Source organism: Macaca nemestrina, chromosome 9 (genome assembly GCF_043159975.1).
Source record: "Macaca nemestrina isolate mMacNem1 chromosome 9, mMacNem.hap1, whole genome shotgun sequence".
Taxonomy (NCBI): domain Eukaryota; kingdom Metazoa; phylum Chordata; class Mammalia; order Primates; family Cercopithecidae; genus Macaca; species Macaca nemestrina.
This window is the reverse complement of record NC_092133.1, coordinates 11,026,896-11,045,049: the sequence shown is the minus strand read 5'-3', so window position 1 is coordinate 11,045,049 and position 18,154 is coordinate 11,026,896.

Genomic DNA, 18,154 nt, shown 5'->3' with positions numbered 1-18,154 from the left:
ATTATTCTCACCTGTCAGGGATGGAAACTGAGGCTGAGAGAGGTGAGTCCACACAGAACTGCACAGGATTCGGGCAGCGAGTGGCAGAGCTGGGGTCTGAGTCGGGGTCACTGACTCCTGGTCCTAGGTTCCCTCCTCCCTGTTCCATCATCCTCAAGGCACCAGGAGCCCAGGAGCCCAGGAGGCCTGGCCTCACATTGAGTTTGCACAGAGAACTGCATCAGACACACTCCTGTCTTCAGCTCCTGAGTGGGATGTAGTACCAGGTGCAAAAGGAGGGGTTACAGGAGGGTTGTGATGTCTACACCACACCCACACCAGAGCTGGCCCCACGGGACTGCTCACTTGACCTGTGGTGGCTCTTCCAAGTTCTCTGCACCTCCAGGACCTGCTCATAGCCCAGTGATCCTGCCCCAGGCTCCACCCCCAGCAGAGTGACTGACAACCAGGCATCAGGAGAACATAAGGCTGGGCCACATGGCACCTGTTTTGAGCTGTCTCCTGTGACCTTGTAGGGACAGAAGCTGCCCTCCAGCCGCTTCAAACCACAGCAGCATCTCTCACCACCCTCCTGTTAGCCCACCTGCCAGTGCCAGAGGGTGCTGCAGAGTAACCTCAGAACTATTTTATTCCTGAGGAACTTGTTACTGTGTTTACTGTGAGTGCCAGTGGTTGTCCATTATAGGAAGGGGTTCCACAGTTTTCAGCTCTAATAAAGGACTCTTGTGAAAGCCTGTCCTGGCTCCTTTCCCTTACTTTAAGAGGACAGAATCCAATCTATTCTCTGACAACAGAGTGGATGGTAGCTCCCCTTTCTGCCTGGTCCCTACCACAGGCTGAAGGTGGCATCCAGCAGCCCCTCGAGATCCTGTCCCTTCCAGCCCCTGTTCCTGGCATCCGGATCCCTGCAGTGGCCAGTAAGGGGTTCTTCCCTGGGCAGGGGCTCTATCCTCTGCAGGTTTGATGGCACCTGAATGGCTTCTGGTGTGTGGGAATCAGGGACAGTCCCAGCCAATGGTCGTTTCCTGTAGGGGATGAAACTTTTGACCTCAGTGTCTCTCCCCATTGCCTGTGTTGGCGGGAGTACTTTTAAGTGTTCCGAGTGCTTAGCGAGGCCACTCAGGTGTGCACTGACTGGAGGGAGAAGGTCCTCTCGGGAAACCTGTGTCTGTGGAATGCTACATTTTCAGAAATCATACAAGCTGGATGTTATATGGCCATTATTAAAAATTAAATTGTAGAGTCTTACAATTAAGTAAATTATATTAAAAATAAAAGTATTAAATACCAAAACTCAGCACTTTCTGGTTATTTGACTCCATTTTACTATTATCTGTGCCCAAGGATATTTACATCACATTGTGTCTGTCTGCTGGAAATACTGTCCCCTGCAGAGTGACTGCCCAGCTCTCCCAGCTCCACATGCACTGGGGTCTTATTGCTGGCATAAAATGACCATGGGGGGAGGATTCACACCGTGAAAATCATGCTACAAAGGAAGCTTCCCCCATCCCAGAGCCTGTTGGTAGAGATTTCACAACACCCCACTGCCTACAGCTCACCCAGAAAGGGGCAATTACGCTAGGAGAGTCTGGAAAAAGCCTTCATTGACCTGCCACCATGTTCAAGTTTCCTCCATTGGCATTACATTTTTTTTTGGAAAGCATCTGTATTTTAGCAAGTGTGGAATCCAAAGCTACCTGGCCAAGGACATGCCTCGGGAAGCTCCCACAGGCTCTGATGAAAGCAGTGGTTGTGGCGCTTGGCCTACTGTGGGCCCCTGGGAAAGGGAAAGCTGTCCAGGTGCAGGTTAGGGGCAGGCCAAAGATGGGGAGCCAGGTGGTGGAGGCTACGGGATGGCACATGTCAGAGTACTGCCTCATCTCCCTCTGCCTGAGTCCAGCACCAAATTCCCTCTCCTGTTCCTCTTAGCCATGAGGAAGTCTGATACCCCTCAGCCCCAGCTGTGGATCTCTGGCCTGAGCCAACCTTCAGGTGACAGTTCTGTTTTCCCTGGAACTCTGTACCTGTAAGTGCCTGAGAGCCCATATGGTTTGTCCAAGCTTCCAAATGAGAAATAGCATCCCTGCTGAATCAGAGACAAACATTTGTTTCTGCAATAGCATCTTCCAAGAGGCTTAAGTTCCAAGATTAAGTGATGGAGTCATGTAGGGGCACTGATGGCCCAAAGGGCTTGGCCTGGGACAGCTGCTCAGGACAAAGGAGAGGCCAAGGCAGAGTGAGGCCACCAGGTTGGGTTATGACTCATCTGACTGAGATCTAAGATTAGTACAGAGCTGGCAGGGAACATAGAGGGGTGAACTGCTCCATCCTCATTCACAGCCTACTGGGGAGCTCTCCATGGTCAGGGAGGCTTGGAATGTGTGCACAGCCACCCAGGCTTTCCTGTGTTCTGATGAGTTAGAATCTCTCCTCAACCCACCTCCACCCCATTCACCATTGCAGCTTTCTATATATGGGGCTACAGGTGGCAAAGATGGAGAGTCTTTGTTTCTTGATACCTGTCTTCTCCCAAGTATGTAAATACTGGAGGGCTGAGTGTTGGCCTGGGGTGCTGAGGGATAGTGCCAAGCTCAGACTTTTGTATTGGAGGGGTGGGTGGGGGTGGAAGATGATGAAGAAACTCACAGGGGACACAGGATCAGTAACTTCTCAGAATAGAGACCCACAGTGACTGTCCCAGCTTGTCACCTTCTCCCAGAGGGCTGTCTTCTGTGTGCTGTGAGGAGAGGAGTGGAGTTGGTGAGAGGGTATCAGGAAACTGCTAGAACTCTTAAATCTTTGTGGAAGCCTCTCTGGTTAGGTTTGGCCAGGATCTGGTTGGCTCCCATTGTGTCAGGATGGCTGCCTGGTTAATAAAATTGTTGTCTCTTCTCCCTTTCTCTGATCACCGGATTTTCCTTTAAATTACATCCAGAATTCTGGTAGGGGAACCAATTCAGTACTATTTTCCTGGGACTTTTGTTAATAAAATCTCTGTCTCTTCTCCCTTCCTCTGATCACTGGATTGTCCTTTAAATTACACCCAGAACTTTGGTAGGGGAATCAATTCAGTACTATTTCCCTGGGACTTTTCCAGTTTTAGCACTGAAAATCTCAAGTTCTGGAACCCTTCAATCCCAGAGAAACCAGAATAACTGGTCACTCTAGAGCCTCTGGACAAGGCTATAGGGAAGAGGAGGTCCAGATGCTATATCACCAAACACAGAAGACTGGAAAACCTTTAGCAATGAAATTTAGACTTTCACTTTTTTAGTCTCTTTTCAACCCAATTTGAATAATTCCTTTTAGCATTTCTTGTAGGGAAGGTCTAGTGGTGATAAACTAATGAACTCCCTTGGTTATAGGTAGTCTGGGAAAATCTTTGTATTTCCTTTGTTTAAAAAGGACAGTTTTCCCGTCTAAAGTATTCTTGGTTGGATAACTCTTTTCTTTTAGTATTTTGAATATATCATTATCCCACTCTCTCCTGGCCTGCAAAGTTTCCACTGAGAAATTAACTCAGTCTTAAGGGGAACGTCTTTGTATATGATAAATTGCTTTTCTCTTGTTGCTCTCAAAATTCTCTCTTTGACTACTGAAAATTTAATTATATTGTGTCTCAGTGTAAACCTTTTAGGATTCAACCTATTGGGAACCTTTGATCTTCATGAATCTGGACGTCCATTTCTCTGCCTAGATATCAGAAATTCTCAATTATGATTTTCTTAAATATGTTTTTCTCCCTTTTCTCTCTCTTTTCTGCATCTGGAATTCTCAGAATATTTACATTTGTTTACTTGACGGTGTCACATAAATCCCAGTCTTTTCCCTCTCTTTTTCGTCTTTCTTCTTTTTGTTTATCTAACCAAATGATTTCAAATAACCAGTGTTTAAGTTCACTGATTCTTTCTTCTGCCAATTGTGCTTACTATCAAAGATCTCTTGAGTTTTTCAGCTCAGTCATTGTATTATTCAGTGATAGGATTTCTGCTTGTTTCTTTTTATGGTTTCTATTTTTTAAATGAACTTATAATTTTGGTCATTGTTGTTTCATAGATTTCATGTAGTACTAAGTCTGTTCTTTTCTATGAACTTCAAGACAATTATTTGAATTATTTGTCAAGTAGTTAATGGATTTCCACTTCTTTAGAGTTGGTTACTAGAGGCTTATTAGTTTCCTTTGATGGAATCATGTTTGCCTGATTCTTAATGGTCCTTGTAATCTTGCATTGGTGTCTGTGCATCTAAAGGAGCAGTCGCCTCTTCTGATCTTTAAAGACTGGATTTTGTAGGAAATGATCTACTGGGTCTCAAGACAGATATGCTGCCTCTGGGACTGCAGTCAAGGTGGGATGACCTTTGGTCACGGGGCTTCTTTCATGTCTTCAGCTGGGTCTATGGTTGGCAGTCCTATTATCCTGGGTGTGGGTGAGTATAGTTTCTGTGGGGCCCCCAGAGAAAAGAGACTGCTTTTAACACTATGGATAGTAGGGCTAGAGTTGACTATGCAGGCTGGTTTTGAGTCTGGGGCTGAGTCCATGGTAGCTGACCTGTTCCTGGGACACAGGCATACCTTCTAGAAGCAGATTTCCATGCTCTTAGGTTCCAATGGTGTGTCACAACCTCCTACCTGGGCCCTGAAGCTTCCATACACGTATATGTGTCTGTGGATGGTTGCCCAATTGTTGTTCTGTGGAGAAGTGAGACTTGGGGATTCCTATTCCACCATCTTGCTCACATCACCCTTCCCCTCTGCCTTGGACATTTTTTCTTTAAACAAATAAATTCATCAGTTGGCATATAGCCTTGAACTGTATAAGCCTGGATAACTGTAATAAAAGTTTCTTAGGCCTACATTTGTGGGTGTTCACAATCACCTTCGATATAAGGAGCAATGTGAAAGTAGGTTGATGTTGACCTTCCTTCTTTCCTTTCCTTCCTTCCTTCCTTCCTTCCTTCCTTCCTTCCTTCCCTCCTTTCTTTTCTTTTCTTTTTTCTTTTCTTTCTTTCTTTCTTTCTTTCTTTCTTTCTTTCTTTCTTTCTTTCTTTCTTTCTTTCTTTCTTTCTTTCTTTCTTTCTTTCTTTCTTTCTTTCTCTTTCTTTCTTCTTTCTTTCTTTCCTTCTTTCTTTTTCTTTCTTTCCTTCTTTCTTCTTTCTTTCTTTTTTCTATTGGGGACATAGTTACTAAGGTCATAACGTTTATCTTTTGGTAGCTATGAACCAGTTACTCATTAGGATGTAAATATAATTAGCTAACATTTAACCCCCACATTATAAACAATAAATACCACTGTGATTTTAAAAACAGGAATGCTTTTTAACTCTTTAAAATCCATGGTATTTCTCTTTGAAAGCATTTCATGTTTAAATAAAAAAACTCCCCTCTAAGCAGGAAAGAATATTTTATGCTCTCCATGTCAAAGATGGCTGAAACAGCCTCTGATATGTGAGAAGAATTGGATGGTCAAAAGCAGTGAATGAAAAGGATTTCAAGATAATGGCTGACCTAAAAGCTATACAACTCTTTAATAAGAGCAGTCACCAAATGACAAGTGATGGGCCAATTTGGAATGGAGTGAAATTCAGTGATGCATTTGGTATTTTTGTAGACTTTAAGTCTTAAGTGCTTCATCTCTCTGATTGCTATTACCACAGAATTAAAAAAAAAAAGAGAGAGAGGTTAAAGGAAAGCATCAATTAATGTATATAGGAATTTTTATATTTTCATTGAAAATGAAGTCTTTTGAACTTTCTGGGTCTGTTTAATTTAAAACATTCTGAGTCTGTATCAAAGATGAGCAATAATTGCTCACAATGGTGCTGGGGTTATTTGTTGCATTGTGAATATGGAATTATAGCAGTAGTTAGCAATATATAGTCCATTGATTCTAGCTATGTCCTGGCTTTCCATGGTTTAATTTTTGCAAGCCCTGTCAATACAGTTTAAGATTAGGAAAGTCATTAAGAATCATTCTGTGTAAACTGTCAGGATGGGTGTTTTACAAGCACAGTATTTTTCATATTTCTATCTGATTATTTTTGATATTTATTTGGTTGTATTCTAGAACAGCTTTGACAGGCTTTTGGAGACTGGGGTGAAGTACTGAACCAAAGTCGCAGATATGCACATATGCCTCTAAGAAGATGAAGTTAACAATTGTTAGAGGGACTTGGAAGATTTCTTTGTAACCAACTGTCCAAGGAGTTTGGTATCTCTAAAAGTGAAGAGGCAGAGCATGTCTGGTTAGTTCTGGAAGGGGTGTGACTAACAGGTGATGGAGTGTTGTTCTTGTGTTGACTCTCTTAAGGGGTGTTTTATTTTCTGGTATTCATGGGACATTGTAGGGGTTAGGATATTTTTAGCTTCATGTAACAGAAACTCACTCGAGTTGGCTTAAACACCAAGGACAAATACAGTAGTCCCCGTTATCCACAAAGTATACATTTCAAGACCCTAATGAATACCTGAAATTTTAGGTAGTACTGTACCCTATATATACTATGTTTTTTCCTATTCATACATACCTATGACAAAGTTTATTTCATAAATTAGACAGTAAGAGATTAACAACAATGATAATAAAATAGAACAGTTATAAAAATACACTATAATAAAAGTTATGTAAATGTGGTCTGCTTTTGTCTCTCAAAACATCTTATTGTACTGTAGATCTTAGCAACTTCAGCATACACATCTTTTTTCCTTATTAAGCCGAGAATATTTACATTTTCACTTAAAGAAAGCACTTCATTACTTCTCTATGGCATATCCGGATTGTCATGATTCCACGTCCTGCACCTTAAGGCCATTTTTAAATAAAATAAAGGTTATTTGGATGCAAGCATGGCTATACAACACACTCAATCTTGTAACTCAGATGGCTCCTAAGTGAATAATGGGCAGGTGGGAAGTGGCAACTCAGGCCAGTTCTCAGACCTGAGTATGAAGTCAGTTGCCCCATGGGCACATTGGGTGCATGGGGTGAGAATAGATACATGGACAAAATTGGGGTTCTATAAAAAAGGAGGGAAACTATGCTGGAGAAGCAAGTTATGAAATGCCCACAAGATCCTTAAACTCTTCCCGGTAATATGAAAGCAAGGGTGCTGGGGAGGTGGATGATGACAGACACTGGGGCAGTGGTGAGAAGACCAGCACGACAGTTCTGAATCTGTGGGGGGCAGACAGTCAGAGGGGGTCTTTGAACAAGATGCGGAGAATTACTAAACTCTCCTGGAGAAGCAGAGAGAAAAACTGCAGTGCAGAAGGCTATGAGGAAGGAACATACAAATGGGAGAAACGCTGGTATGCCTAGGACCATTTGGAAACTAGGAATGACCTGAAGGAACAAAGATCCAAGGGACACAAATCCTCAAAAGCTGGTGTGAACCCAGGTCTTTCCTCCAAGAGGACACTGTTTGGAGTACCTAAGACTTTGATTTCTGGGGTCCCCCAGAAAAGAAGTTAGGCAGTAAGAGATTAAATGCTTCTTCTTCCCAGGCAGCTGCAGCCATGCTGGGATGCTGCTGGGTGGGGAGCACAGCTGCCCTGACACACTGGAGCCCATGGTAGCATCCTCAGCATGGACTACCAGAGGAAGGACATATCCTCTCCATGGGCTCCCGCATTTGCTCCATCTGGGCATTCGCATCCAATGGTGGGGAACTTTGTCCTCCCCCAGGCCAGGGCCAGAAGAAAGATAAATGAGGGGTAATGGGACAGGGTATCTGGAGTAAGAGAAGGAAGGAGAATTGTGAGGAAGCATTGCAGTTTACTTTGGTAATACCTGGGAGCTTAACACTAAAACAGCCTTAGCACTGAATTCTGAGCAGAGAGGAAACTTATCAACTTCGCTTCTGCCTCCCTTCCTCAGTTGGGATGCTATGGATGTCTAGATGGCTCCTAGCCCAGCAGGGTCGGCCTGTTCTACTTGAGTTGGAAAGCTCCTTCACGCTGTGAACCCATCAGGGCCTGTGCAAATAAAGTTATGGGAAGGAAATGACAAGTGTGGCCTCTATGATTCATAAGAAGAAGAAGAGCAATGCAAGAGAAAACTGTTCTGAAAGAATGGACAGGCGTTTCCAAAAAAGCCTCAGCTGGGGCTCATTGAAAAGATGCCAGTCCCACTGGAATTCGGGAAAACACATATTTAATAAAGCTAGGTATTGTTTCTAGCATAATTGATCAGCAAGACACATGAAAAGATTTGGTAAATAGTTCAGAAAGGTGTTCTTCTGTTGTCTTGGTTGTTGTATAAATTGGCAACAGTCCTTGGTAGGCATTGCAGCTCTCATTCGTATTTATGGTAGAGGACCAGTCCATCGTAAGTCCATACCACGTTTTACTTACTTATTCATCAGCTGGTGGACACTTGGGTCGCTTCCACATGATAGCTATTATGAGCAATGCTGCTATGGAAATTCATGTACCAATTTTTGTGTGGGCTTATGTTTTCATTTCTCTTAAGTATATAGCTGATGAAATTCGTGGACCATAAGGGAACTCTCTGAGTAACCTTAAGGAAAACTGCCAAGCTGTTTCCATAGAGGCCTGTGCTGCGTTTTTTTTTTTTTTTTTTTTTTTTGAGACGGAGTCTCACTCTGTCGCCCAGGCTGGAGTGCAGTGGCACTATCTTGGCTCACTGCAAACTCCGCCTCCCGGGTTCACGCCATTCTCCTGCCTCAGCCTCCCGAGTAGCTGGGACTAGAGGCGCCTGCCACCGTGCCCGGCTAATTTTTTGTGTTTTTAGTAGAGACGGGGTTTCACCATGTTAGCCAGGATGGTCTCGATCTCCTGACCTCGTGATCCGCCCGTCTCGGCCTACCAAAGTGCTGGGATTACAGGCTTGATCCACCGTGCCCGGCCTGTGCTGCGTTATTTTAACCACAACCCTGCCCTGGGACTGAGCTGTGTGGGTCCGAGCATGACCCACGTGTAATAAATACAGACGCCATCCACCTGGACATTCCCACACAGGTGGACCTGCCTCTGCAGTGGCCCCACCATGACCCACTCACACCTCGAGCGGCTCAGGGGCCTGATTCTGTGCCTTTGTCCTCCACGGACACAGAGAGGGCCGTGGGAGCCACAGGCAGTCAGGAGGTCAGGACCTCACCCTGGTTCCACCCCTGATGCCCTGTGACTTTGGGCAAGTCTCCTGGTCTTTGTGGGTCTTGGTTCCTTGCCTGTCCAAGGACTCCTGCCCTGCCTCACCTCTCAGGTGTTATGAGGCGTTTGCAGTGTAACACAGGTGAAAGTGCTATGAGCTAACCTAAGGCCAGGCGGGCTGCCCAATTAGGAGGTTATGATGGTCTGTGGTCAACTTGTGATTCTTCCTCTGAGACCACCCAGAGAGGAAATGAGAAGGAGAATCTGATCATTATATCTCATTCTAGGTGACAGAGGACTCTGAACCAGACTGAGAAAGATCAGTGTTCATTAGCATCTAGCCACACCTCACACTTCCCTGTCTAGACCACCCAGTGCCGCAGGTGATCCTGCAGCACCCTCAGATCCTGCAGCTTGGACAGCCTTGGCTCCAGGTGGGAGGGAGGAAATCAGATTTCAGGAGTGGCTCTATATAACCCCAAGCCACCAGAGCTGTGCTCACTCCTAAGGCTGGTGCCAGGCTTTGCTCAGGATGAGGCTGTTCAGAGCCTTTGCTTGGGCACTGCTGTGCAGTACAGGTAATGTGTGGCCCCTAAGCCCTTTGTCCTGGGCTTCTCTTTGCTTTCCTGTTCCATTCTGAGGGTGTTGTAGCTTGCTTTTTGCATAGGAAGAAGCTCATGGCTGATTGGCTGTGAGATACTCTCCTCCATACAAAATGTGTCACTTTCCCCTTAGTACTGGAGGAGGAAGGGACAGACAGGGGTTGTTCTGGTCACTGGGCTGATGTCAGCACGATTTTTAACATTTCTCAGCTCTTGGATCTATGGGCATCTTCCTTGCCTTAAGCAACTTATGCTGAGATTCTACAGTGGGCCAGCCTGGGCTCACCCAGAAGTGGCTGAGAGAATGAGATACGGTCTTTTTTTTTTTTTTTTTTTTGAGACGGAGTCTGGCTCTGTGGCCCAGGCTGGAGCGCAGTGGCCGGATCTCAGCTCACTGCAAGCTCCGCCTCCCGGGTTTACGCCATTCTCCTGCCTCAGCCTCCCGAGTAGCTGGGACTACAGGCGCCCGCCACCTCGCCCGGCTAGTTTTTTGTATTTTTTTAGTAGAGACGGGGTTTCACTGGGTTAGCCAGGATGGTCTCAATCTCCTGACCTCGTGATCCGCCCGTCTCGGCCTCCCAAAGTGCTGGGATTACAGGCTTGAGCCACCGCGCCCGGCCGAGATACGGTCTTGCTTTGGAGGCGTTCCAGGTGATGTGAGCATCTGCTGATGCTCCCCTGGCCCAGGCGAGCCTGGCTCCGCACATGTTGGGCAGAAGCTGCACCTGTGACTGCAGAAATAAGGTTGAGCCACAGTTTTCCTGGATCAGCCTTGGGTGAGGGAGAAGGAGTACGACCCACTGACCCTTCCAGAAACATACATGGATTCTGTTCCAGCATTTCTGTACACCTACTTCTTTGGGGTCAGTAGATCAGATGTGAAAACTATTCTATCGTTCCTGTCCTCTTGATATTGGAGCATGTGTCTCTTAGACTCTATCTTCTTCCTCTTCGTTGATGTTATTATAAGCCCTATGCATTTCCTAATGTATTTATGCAAAATAAGTAGCATGTGAACTTTATAATATCAAGGATGTATAATACCCAATGTCTATATAAGATATATAATCCTAGAAAAATATATATATAAAATAAAGAAACTCATAACTCATGGAATGTGATGACAGCTGGTGCCCTGTGAATCACTACCGAAACACACAGCACACATTCCCCATCCCTAAGAGGCTTGTATTCAATTGAGGACTGAAACCAGCTCACACAGTCAAACAGCAGCACAAGAAGCAATGGCCCCCAACACCCCCACCAGGCAGTGGGCGGCAGCTGCAGACCCTGTGAGGTCTGAGGTTTGCCCAGCTGTGCTGATCAAGCCAGGCTTCCCAGTGAGGTGGAGCTCAGGCCTGGCCTCCAGCATGGGGAGGTCTGATGAGACCAGAGTAGGACGTGCTGAGCAGGAGCCGTGAGCAGAGGTGGAGTCACCTGAGTGGGGTGAATTTAGGATCAAAGAGAACACAGAGAAAGGTGCTCCCTCCACATTATGAGTGTTTCAGGACGGGCAAAGCTCACACTGGGGCCTGGGTTAGGCACATTTGAGCATATGTGAGTGCATTTCAGGCACATTGCCGAAGTGGCTGCTTCTTGCTCCACCATGCGTGAGGTCTCTCTGGGGACAGAAGAGGGCTTGGCTCCTGGTCTTGGTTCTAGATGGGTCTGGGTTTTTTCCAAGATACTTGGTGGGCTTTGGGGAGGCCCACAGTCCTCCATGAATGTGATTACGGGGGAGGAGGACACAGGGTCAGGGACCTTCCAGAGCTACCCTTGCAGAGTTTCCCTCCACCCATGAAGCTGGAAGGAGCATCCGGATCCTGTAAACCTCATATGAAGCGAGCATCTCTGTCATATCATCTAAGTTGTTCTGAATGTTTGTCTTGGAGCTTGAAGGATCACCTGAAACTCACTGACACGTGTGGAGAAGAAAAGCAAATCCTACTTTTATTTGCTCTTTCTGTTTTTCTAAACTAACAGATACAGAGGCGCTGCAGGCAGGCATTGTCCTCTAGCTCTGGCACATAGCACACAGTACCCTGGGATTTAGTGTGAGCAGATCCAGGTCTTTGATGTTCCTAGAGCACCCTGGAATAGAATAACATGATGGGACCAGCTGAGTTCTAGCTTCTGCTTAGCACACTGATGTCTTTGACTGGAAAGGGTCCAGGGAAACTCTGGCCAAAAAAGTCAAAGAAATAAAAATAACAAGGTGCCTGTGTCCATTCTCCTGCTGACTGACACGCTGCTCCAGGTCAGACCTTTCACCTCTGTCAACCACAATTTTCTCATTTACGAATTGGAGATAGAAACAGGTAACAAAGAAATAATAATGGTGAAGACCATTAAACACTTATTCAGCTCTCAACATTCTCTAGGTACTACATTAATAATTTCACACAGGTGGTCTAATTTCATCACGATTAGAACTTTTTGAATAGTAATCCTTTTCCCAAAATTTTTAGGGTTTGAGAAAGTAAATAAGTTGAAAACGGCTTCCCTAGAGGCACATGCTCTCATGCCAGCTAAGATTGTGATGAGGGCCGTGTGATGCAGAGGCTGGGCTCCTGCCACCATGTCTGTCACGAGTGTGGGCCACAGAAACACATTGCCTGAGGGAGGCCCTGCGACTGCACCCAGAGTTCCTGCATCCAAATCCGTGACACGTCCCTGAAATGGTGAGCCTTCCGTAAATAAACATGTCATTTCCCTTAAAAATTTTATTCAAGTTGATTATTGATTTTATTATGAAATTTACAACAAGAAATGTTTAGAAAGGGTTTAGTGTGAAAAACTCTCCAGTTTTGCCCAAGATGAAAGGTTTCATGGACAAGTGATCTTCCATGCTAAAGCAACAAAAATCATCAAAAACTAGGACAAGACAGTCCCCTTGATCAGAACAGTTTTTCAGACTGTGGTGTCAGAATGTGGACATTGCATTTTGAGTCGAGCCAAACAAGGAGAAAGCAGTGAGTGGGCTGGTCCGTGAGTGCTGAGAGCCATTCCTTCCTTCTTTCCTTGTGACTCAGGGCTGCTCTAGGGATGGGGACAGCAATGTCCCCTCCTCTCCCTGCCCAGCTCTGTCCCTTTGCTCTCAAGCTCCTCCTCATAGTGTGGTCATTTTCCATCCTCCTCCCTTGACTCATTGGTAACTTCGGCTTTTCGTTTTGCTTTTCTGTTTTCATGGTTATTCAGGAATAATCCATTCACCAACAATGACAAGAAGTAAACATGAGCAATATATATTCACCTTTTCCCTCTCCTCACACAAGGACTATATATTTCTGAGTTGGACACCATATGTCTCAACAGGAAGTGTGGGACCTGAGCCTTCTTCTGGGCCAAAAGAATGTGGTACATGTATCTGAATATCAGCTTTAGCACTGATACAACTTCAGCTCAATCCTGAAACTTCTGTCTCCACATACGGTCTTCCTCTGTGTGCCCCCCAACTCCTTCAAGCCCCATGGAGCCCCCTCCTCCTGCCTTCTCTGCAGCCTCACTGTGCAGAGAAACGAGCCGCCTCTCCGCCCAGCTGTGTCCCAGGATGGTGGAGCCTCTTCTAAACACCTGGAGTTCCGGAGAGCTGAGGGGCTGCTGTATCCTCGGAGTCAGAGATGAGAGCCTTGAAGGAAGACGGAAGAACTGCAGCGTGGAGAGTGTGGGTCAGAGGGAAGAGAGGAGAGGTTTCCTCCTGCTGCAGGCGGCTTGTTGATGGATGGATTTATTTACTTAGTGCTTAGCCGGTTGCTGGGTACCTGCTGGGCACTTTACACACCCGAACACGTTTGCCCCCTTATGCTAGATGCTACTCTCATCTCACTGAACAGCGTTCTGGAACCGCACCCTCGGGTCTTACAGTGACATGGATTCTCATATATGAGGGGTTAGGCCTCTCTGGGGGCAGGAACACTGCCTATTTGCTATTTTTTCTGGCCTCCTTAGGAAAGGACAGTCGGAGAGGTAGAAAGGAGGTATTCGTGCTGACTTTCTGTTTTCCATTGTGACAGTGGGGTAGAGGATAAGGAATATTTGGTGAGGGGTGCTAAATTTCCTCTATTTCCCAGGGATCTAAAAGAAATTATACTACAAATGGGTGTGAGAACTCAAAATCTCTGAGTGTATGAAACAGAAACCACATTAGTTTTGGGGGAATGGCTATCTGGTCACCAACTTTCTTTTTTCTTTTTTTTGTTTTTGTTTTTGTTTTTGTTTTTTTGAGACTGAGTCTGGCTCTGTCACCCAGGCTGGAGGCGAGTGGCACTATCTTGGCTCACTACAACCTCCACCTCCTGAGTTCAGGTGATTCTTGTGCCTCAGCCTCTTGAGTAGATGGGATTACAGGTGTGCACAACCACACCCAGCTAATTTTTGTATTTTTTAGAACAGATGGGATTTCACCCTGTTGGCTAGACTGGTCTCAAACTTCTGATCTCAAGTGATCTCCCCGCCTCGGCCTCCCAAAGTTCTGGGATTATATGTGTGAGCTACCGCACCTGGCCTGATCACCAATTTTTCTGAGAACTCCTGAAAGTGGTGAGTATCAACAACCATTTGCCCCAGAAATAGCAAAGTCCCTCAGCTCAGGAGATGCCCTGGAGCCATGCTGGTTCCTGATTCTCTGGCTCAGTGTGGGGGTGTCCTCAGTGTGGGGGTATCCTCAGTGTGGGGGCATCCTTGGTGTTGGGGGTGTCTTTGGTGTAGGGGTGTCCTCAGTGTGGGGGTGTCCTCAGTGTGGGTGTGTCTTCAGTGTGGCGGTGTCTTCGGTGTAGGGGTGTCCTCAGTGTGGGGGGTGTCCTAAGGGTGGGGGTGTCCTAAGGGTGGGGGCGTCCTCAGTGTGGGTGTGTCCTCAGTGTGGCGGTGTCTTCGGTGTAGGGGTGTCCTCAGTGTGGGGGGTGTCCTGACACATTCTCTGGGAAGGTTTTCAACTCAGTCAGGAACAAAACGGAATGTGTCTGGGTCACCCAGGTGAAACCAAAAGAAAATCCATCTGTCATTTCCTCTCCTCAAGTGAGTGTTCAGGATGTGATTTTCTTTGTTGGTGGTACAGTTTTCTGGGATGAAATCCACCTGTCATCTTGCCAGTTTACCCCTACCCAACCCAGAGGCCTCTAAATAGAATTGGAGCCTTCCTTTCCCACTGCAAATGCATTTAGTGCCTCCCTGTCTTCCAGGTCAGGTTCTCTCTCCTTAGCCTGCATTGCAAAATACTTCCCATTATGGCTCCTGGACCTCTCCTCATCTCCACCCACTCCTGCCTTCAGCCCCCTCCACACTGGGGTTCCTAGCACCGTCTGTGAAGCAGCTCCTTGCTGTTGCTCACACTGGGCTCTGATGAGAACGCCTCCTTCTACCTCTGTCAGACTCATCTGCCCTCTCCTTAGGGTTCTCCACGAGGATTTCATGATTCAGCTGGAGGCGCAGCTCTTCCATAGTGTCTGCATGACTCCTTCCCAGATGGGCAGAGCTCTCTTTTGCACCCTACTAGATACCTTCAGAAAAGGCCGAGGTGTCTTTTCAATGGACACTGACACTTGTTTCATTCTTTGACGCCACTGCAACGGAAGCTCTCTTTTGGGGTTCAAGGCAAAATTGATAATGAATGAATACATGAATGAATGAATGAACGAAAGCAGTGATAAGATCCCTGAAGGCAGACAACCCTGTAGCATTTATACCCAAGACAGTCTGTTCTGACTGAGCATGGCAGCCACATTTCCATCAATTCCAGACCAAGCCAAACACAACCCGGGATGTGGATGAGAAAGATGATGGAATCTGTGTGACTAAGGTCCCCCTTCCCCTCCATACTGGCTTTTGGGCTTGGACCTCCAGGTTATGCAGGTGCTCTGTGCGATGAAGGACATCTTTCAGATGGCTGCCTCAGATATAGAACTTAGACCATTTGCCCAACACAGGCTCCAGTGATTCTGAAAAAGGATGTGCAGCCCAGGAGACCAAGATGGGGAAACAAGGAGAGAAGGAGGTTGGAGAAGGACCTGGGATAAAGGAGTTGGGAATTCCCTGTGCCACCATTTTTCCGGGCTCAGAAGGATTGGCAGCTCTGAACATTTTCCTGTATTGTTCCTTTGCCCTTTTCAAAGATTGGTTTTAGATCTCACTGTCCTTGGCATTAAGGAAGAACTCAGGCTGGGCCAAGAACAAAACTAGTATAAAGTCAACCCTGTGTGTTTCCTAATGGGATATCTCTTAACGGTCTTCTCATACTTCAGAGAAGCTGTAAACACTCTTCCACGCACATAAAGCTTGCTGGGGGCTAATTGAGGATGAGAGGTCAGGTTTGAAGAGTGAAGGGGGTGAGAGGAGTGGGGAGACCTCTCAGGAGAGTGACAATCCATGTCCACAATATCTCACTGTAGGTAAGAAATGGAGGCCCCTCCCTGCCTTGAGTCAAGGAAGCCAAGCTTGGGCTGGGGACCCTCGTTGCCCCTCTATTTGCCAAGGGAAGGAGAAACAGGAATCACGGAGTGGCATCCACACACTCATGTCTGGAGCATCTCATCCTGACACAGAGGCTGTGACTGAAAACCCATGTCCCTGAGATGCAGATTTTGTAGCTTGTGGGGCCTGAAACACAGCTGGTGCCTGGAATTAAAATTTCTGAGTGGTATTCCCATCCACAGGCAGGGCTCTCAAGGGGACTTGGAAGATGCCTGCAGCCCTGGTGAACAAAACATTTATTTTATTCAGGGGTTATGGAAAGAGACTAATCTGTGTACAGAAGAACTGTTAGACTTTCCATTCCTTGCTTGCCCCAGGCCTTGCACTTCTGAGAAGTGGAGCTGATGAAAGCTGGTGCCAGTCGCTGGGGAGGAGGCTGCCTGCTGGAGGGAGGGTGATTCCAAATGCTGACACCTGTCAGTTCTCTGCCCCACAGCCTCACCTGTGGGAGTGAACAGGTTGAAGTCTTGGATCGATCTCTGCGGTCCAGATCCCTGAGCAAAATGTGTAAAGACATGTCCCTGACCTACCAATCCTCTTCCAATATTATGACCATCATATATAACAGACCTTTCAGCCAACCTTCCACATTCTTCGATGCATATTACCATAGTGACTCAGAAGGTAGGTGGCGAAGGGGGGAATGTGCTGATTCTCCCCTTCTCTGTGGAAGCCAGCAGAGTGACATATTGCATTTACAGATGTTTCTGTGACTGCCAGTAAAAAAGGTGAGACCACCTTCCAGTGGCCCAGTATTGAGTACAAGTATTACAAAAAATGCATCGGGACATACAATTATAGCCTGGAGCAACTCATGTTGACACACAAGTGGACCAATGCCCAGTCTGTATCCCCAGAGGCTTGTATTCAGTTGAGGACTGAAACCAGCTCACACAGTGTCAAGTGGCAGCACAAGAAGCAAAATGGCCCCCAACACCTCCACCGGGCAATGGGTGGAAGCTGCAGACACTGTGAAGTCTGAGGTTGGCCCCACCTGTGCTGATCACACCAGGCTTCCCAGTGAGGTGGAGCTCAGGCCTGGCCTTCAGGATGGGGAGGACTGGGAAGACTGCAATAGGACGTGCTGGGCAGGTGCCATGACCAGGAGTGGAGTCACCTGAGTGGAGTGAACTGAAGGACAAGGAGAGAGAGGCACTTCCTCATGGTCCCTGTGGGCATTGCTGGTCCAGAGATGTGTGCACTGGGGTGGGTTGGGGCAGGACAGCTGGGTGGAGCATTTGAGAGGCTCAGACATAAGACTGGACCTCTCGGGGTCTCCTTCCTGGAACATTCCCCCAGCTCTGTCAACTCCTTTCCAGCATGAGGGGCCCCTCTGCCTTCCCATCTGGGAAGCCTCACTGGGCAGGGAAAGGAGCTGCCTCTCCACAGAACCTGTGTCTGCCTCTCCACAGAACCTGTGTCTCAGGGGGACAGGAGCCTCCTCTAAGTGCCCAGAGTCTGGAGAGCGGACTGACTGCTCCATCTTCAGAGTCAAAAGTGAGAGCTGTGAAGGAAGAGGGAAGAAACCTCAGCACGGAGGATGTGGGTTGGAGTCGGGAGCACTTTCCCTGTGATTCAGGCGGCTTATTAATTTATTTTTTATCAAGTACAGAGGACTTGCCAGGTACAGAACAAACCTTTAAAAATAGGAACATATTGGATCCTAGAACGCCCTCGAGGAAATGGCTATAATTGTCCTCGTTAGACAGTGTGGAAACTGAATCCTCATTACTGAGAGTGGTGGGAGCCCATTCAGATGAACTTTTTAAAGCCGGTGGATTCTCATTTTCTGAATGGTTCAGCCTCTGTGATGGTTAATTACAAGTGTCAACTTGACTGGACTAAGAGGGATCCAGATAACTGGGAAAGCAATATTTCTGGGTGTGTCTCTGAGGGTGTTTCTGGAGGAGATGGGTGTGAATCAGTGAACTGAATTGAAAGATTCACCATCGCTGTGAGTGGTCATCATTCAATT